Source organism: Festucalex cinctus, chromosome 18 (genome assembly GCF_051991245.1).
Source record: "Festucalex cinctus isolate MCC-2025b chromosome 18, RoL_Fcin_1.0, whole genome shotgun sequence".
Classification (NCBI taxonomy): Eukaryota; Metazoa; Chordata; class Actinopteri; order Syngnathiformes; family Syngnathidae; genus Festucalex; species Festucalex cinctus.
The window spans coordinates 13723686-13729167 of record NC_135428.1 but is presented as its reverse complement, the minus strand read 5'-3'; the positions used below and the strand labels follow the sequence as shown (position 1 = coordinate 13729167).

Genomic DNA, 5482 nt, shown 5'->3' with positions numbered 1-5482 from the left:
CCTCCAGTTCTTTCTCATGTAATTTCAAAAATGGGGAAAGGAAAAGAAGAGGCAATTGAGGGCTTTTTTTTCACTTTGAATGCAGGAGGAAGGAGAGAATTGTATTTTTTTTCTTCAATTTTTTTCCCCCTTTCAATTTCCTTCATACGCCCGCCCCTTCCACCACCACCCCCTTTCCACCACACCCCCAGATTAATTTCAGCTGAAAACAATTTAAGATTTATAATTACTAAAAATCTGACTTGTTTTTAATTAATAATAAAAAGAAACACAAATACAGGCGATCATAAGGAGTGTACCTCTTTATACGAGTGCTAAATTTTGTCTTTGATGTTTTGTTTAATTTAAAACAATTTTTATCATTTATGTTGTAGAAGTCCACATATGTATGAACTGTGGATTTAGCATTAAAAAATATTACTGGCATCAGGTTGAAGCCTCATGAGTCACAATTTGGTAAATTTCATATTTGTACAAAAATCCATATTGGTATTGGTCAGTAACGTGTCCTCTTTGTCCCCAAATGTGTCCCGCAAGGTGCGTTCAGTAACCCTGGGCTTTCTCGTAACGTCGTCAAATTTGCACGGTACGTCACGTGAATAAAAGCAAATGTGCCACGTCATTCGCCGACGGGAAAAAAAGACAAAGGACGCTGACGCCGAGAAGCTCCCCGTAAAGCAGTGGTTACATTTTAACGACACTTTTTGCAGAAAAACGAAAGTGTTGACACCGTCTCGGGGCTCCCCGTTTGTCCTAATTCGGATCAAGGGAGCATGCCAGGTAAACTTTTGTGTTTTGACGGGAAAATTCCAAGTAGAGCAAAAGTAGTGAAATTAGCTCAGAAATACTCCACAATTGTCAGGGACCTTAACCCTAAAACATCTTTCAAATTGACACGCCTTAAAACATCAATCATATCTGTTATTGGCAGGACAATATGGCCACTTTCTACATGTCATGTAACGTATCCCAATACCTTTGTACATTTGTAGAAGCAAGTACCACCTAAAAAACAGGCCAAGCTCCCTGTACCACCAAAATGGATTCGTACATACTGTCTAGTTTATCAAAGACAAAATGATTATTCATATTTTGCAAATTTAACACTCCGCTTAATAAAATGAATTAAAATTGTACTTAATGATTTAACTAAAACGCACTACAGTAAAATCTACATAAAAATAGTGTCTACATGTATTAACAGTAAATGTATTTGAAAGGTAAATAAATACTGTACAACTAAAGTGAAAATTTTCATCCACCAGTAGAGGGAGCCCGCATACCGGTTAGTGCTGCCTATGTCAGATCAGTAACCTGGCAAAAGCATATCGATCTGGTACCTCTCGACAGTAATTTCGCCGGGAAAAGGCGGGGCATACTGTACAATAATTCGAGCTGATTGGACGATGCGACATTCTACCATTAACCAATCACGGCCACGGGTGAAAATTTCGTGTTCTTGTCGAAGGGGGGAAAAGCACGAACATCTTACCAGCTAGAAATGCACGAAGCGCCTCTTGCTGTTCAACATTCAACAAGGAAAAATTCTGCGAGAACAGAATTAATTAATTGTAGCGAACATTCGGCCACGTTGGGTTGGTTTGTTAGCCCTTGCGTCTGGCGCTGGTTTCGTCACAGTTGCATATCCCGCCCCCAAACACAATGTCGCTCTGTGATTGGTCCTAACCACCAGCGGTTCGGAACGGCAGTTATCTGTGGGAGCGGTACAAGATGTATTCTCTGGATTTTGTGAACTCACAAATACCGTGAGAATCCCCGATATTTGTCAGGCGATTGGTGAGTAGTGAAAATTCACAAGTAAATTTGGTTTGCAATTGGCTATAGCTTCCACAAGATGGCAGCAACAAAGTTCCTCAATTCACTTTGAATTGTGACAATGGCCACTACATGGCGTGCTGTTTGACCTGAGCACAGAGAATTACGCTGTAGAAAATATCCATCATTTATCCAAGACAAAAAATAATCCTGCCCTCCACCCCCCAAGGTATTTCCAGAATGTTCCAACGTCACAGCCAGCCAAAGGTGCACCCGGGTGGCAAAAGCCGCCTGGTTACCAAAGACGGACGCTGCAACATCGAGTTGGGCAACAGGGACCCGGGCAACCGCTTGGCCTACCTGGTGGACATGTGGACCACCTTCGTGGAGATCCGCTGGCGCTTCGTGCTGCTTCTGTTCGTGGCCTCCTTCACGGGGAGCTGGTTCATCTTCAGCCTGCTGTGGTACTGGATTGCCCGGAGCAACGGCGACATGTCGGGGCAGAACGCCACTGGCATGTGCATCGCCAACGTCAACAGCCTGACCACGGCCTTCCTCTACTCCCTGGAGACGCAGACCACCATCGGCTATGGCGGCCGGGCGCCGACCGGTCAGTGCGCCGGGACGGTGGCGGTGATCATCCTCCAGTCCATGGCGGGCGTCTTCCTCAACAGCTTCATGTGCGGGGTCATCCTGGCCAAATTCTCTCTGCCCAAGAGACGGGCCAAGACGGTCAGCTTCAGCAAGATGGCGGTCATCTGCCTGAAGAAAGGCAAACTGTGTCTCTTGATCCGCGTGGCCAACCTCCGCAAGACGCTCCTGATCGGGAGCCAGATCTACGGGAAGCTCCTGAAGACCACCTCCACCACGGACGGCGAGACGCTGATCCTGGACCAACTGGACATAGACTTCACCGGCGACGGCGGCAAGGACAACCTGTTCTTCGTTTACCCCATGACGCTCTACCACATCATCAACCAGGCAAGCCCCTTTTACGAGATCTCGGCCGAAACGCTGCCCCATCAGGACTTTGAGCTGGTGGTGTTCTTGGACGGCAGGTCCGATTCCACCAGCTCCTTGTGCCAGGTGCGGACGTCTTACATCCCGCAGGAGATCCAGTGGGGGCACAACTTCCTGCCCATCATCTCGCGAACCAAGACGGGCAAGTACCACGTGGATTTCTCCAACTTTTCCAAAAGCATGCGGGTGGCAACGCCGCACTGCGCCCAGTGCTTTGAGGGCAAAGCGGATGCCAAGCACCAGATCCAGAGCCAACACAAGCAGAAAGAAGGGCATCCACAATTTGTCCTTCCAGGCCACTGACATTCATGACGCCATGGACGTCACCATGAGATGCTTCCATAAAACGGACAGCAGAGGCTCAAATAGGTCTACAAAAATCCATCTCGGGACCATTTGTTCAGATTTTGAACCAGGTCCAGGGTCAAACTAGGCTGGCAGTTTTAAGTAACACGTTAACATTCTTGAACAAAATTGCTCCCAAAAATGTATAAATACATTCTATTTTAAGTGTATTAAGTGTCCCAAAGACGTAGTTATACGTTTTTAGTTTTGTTTTTTTTGTTTTTTAATGCTAGAGCATACGGGAGGCTTTTTTTATGCAGCCTCTCAACTGCAGAGAATGGGTGAAAAACATGGTAGTAATTCCAAAATCGGCCAGCAGGTGACAGAGTATAATAAACCAGAGATTTGTGAATGATGATGAAACTTAGCTATATTCTAATGCTAATTGCTGCAAAACGGAAACAGATAGAAACGTACTTGTTTCTTCCTGATGAAAGAAGAGACTTCTTTCTTTTGGTAGGTTCCATGTTTTTATAGCAATAGAACACAATATTCTGTGTGCCTTACAATATCAGTCAAAATCCAGCAAAACAGCCGGGAGCGAAGGGGGTTGCTTCAGTGAAAATTTTTTCAGACCAATACCGATACTCAGACCCTCAGTACTCACCCATACCAACTGCCGATACCAATAGTACATTTTGACAAATTAAAAAAATAATAAAAGATATTTTTAAACAAATATATTTCCTTTAATTTTGACAAAACAAAAAACAGCACAGTCACTCTTCAATAGTCTTAACGCTCAAAATAAAACACAGAAATGCTCTTTTAGTTTAAGATTCACAATTTTGAAGTATTTCCAAACCGGTGAAGTTTTGGTGAAAAACTACTGCAAGCTAGCGCTAGTTACAGGCAAGGAGGACTCACTTAACGTCTTCCCCCTCTGCCATCGGTCGCTTGTACTCGTCTACGTCACGAGTACTTGAGTACTTGAAAAAAGGCTGGTATCGGCCCGATACCGATACCTGGTATCGGTACTCGACCATCCCTAGTGAAAATGACTGCGAGTCAGTGAGTAAACTGTCAGTGTTTAGACAAAATTAAAAATAAAACCAGAACAATTTTTGACCAATAGATTTAGGACCAGGTCCAGGCTCAAAGTCATCTTGGCAAAATTATGCAACATTTGTAGAGAATTCTATAAATAATGCGACAGACTGTGATTGACAAATTTTGCCAGTGACAGATCGAAGTACTTGTTTGTCTACGTGAGTAGGACACTGTTAAATATTCCTTTGTAGTTCTGTAATGCAGGACAGTTAATTAAAAATAAATATAAATCCACTATAAAATGACTTGTTCCTTTTTTCTGTGTGGCTATTTTTTATTTTATTTTTTTTGCCTTTAAAGTGACAGTACTGGAGTAGACTGATGGCCAGTAGAGGGCAGCAAAGCACTACGATCACAAGTGGAGAAAAAGCAAACATTTCAGCTAATTTTGTACTAAAATGGAAAAAAAAAAAAAAATCACATTTAGAGATTTCATATTTAGCTTGCGAGCTAAACACACTAATTGATATATTCCGAGAAGAAATAGATCAATGTAAATTTATTTAAAGAACTAAAGGAAGACATCAATCTGACTGGCAAAAAAAGATGAAAGGCCCTCAAAGTTGCAGGTACATGTTGGAGGCGGCCACTAGTGGGCAGCAGAGCGATACTATGACACATGACTGGCAAACTACCATACAAACAAATATTTTCCTGCAGCTGTTCTGCATATTGGCAAGCATGTTATCCTGATCCTTGTAAGGAATTCATTCATATTTAAGAACAACGCCTAAAAAAATGTGCCGTATTGTGCCTCATTTTTTGGAGGACAATTTGGCTTCATTGTAGTGATGGCATCCAAATGTGTGACTGCAGGTTTGGCAGGGACTGTGTGAAATAGCTGTGACATTAAAAATTCACAAACTAGAGATAATAAGATAGAAGGCTGATTGGAAAGTAACCTTGGTGGTTTGTAATCCAACAACTAAGGCAAAACAATTATGTTCGGCTATTAGCATCACCATGTGAGGCGTTATTGACAAAAATCACATCAATTGTAAAAGTGTTCATCGGGTGCTGTAATTTGAGGCGCAGCACTGAGGCCCAAGACTTTAACTTCAAGCTAAGAAGATCGATCACCTTTTGGTCTTTCGCGTCAGTGTATGATGCACTGATATTGACAAAATGTTTTTGTGTGTATGATTTATGTGTTTGACCTTGAGCACTGTCCTCACCCTTTGACGCTTCCACCTGTGAGGAACTCTGCAGCCAAAGAACAAATCTAAGAGTTTGCCTGCTGACTGCAGAGTGACAAAATGACAAGAAAGAGGCAGTGGGTTTGACACCGTGG

The 5482-nt window shown here is 43.1% G+C and overlaps 1 pseudogene across 1 annotated transcript; it reads left to right on the top strand.

The window, feature by feature from the left end:
• Positions 1 to 598: 598 nt before the first annotated feature.
• Positions 599 to 3874, top strand: LOC144006152 (ATP-sensitive inward rectifier potassium channel 1-like; annotated as a pseudogene). Its single transcript, XR_013279747.1, has 2 exons — positions 599 to 780; positions 2006 to 3874. The product of XR_013279747.1 is annotated as an ATP-sensitive inward rectifier potassium channel 1-like (transcript).
• The last annotated feature ends 1608 nt before the right edge of the window (positions 3875 to 5482 follow it).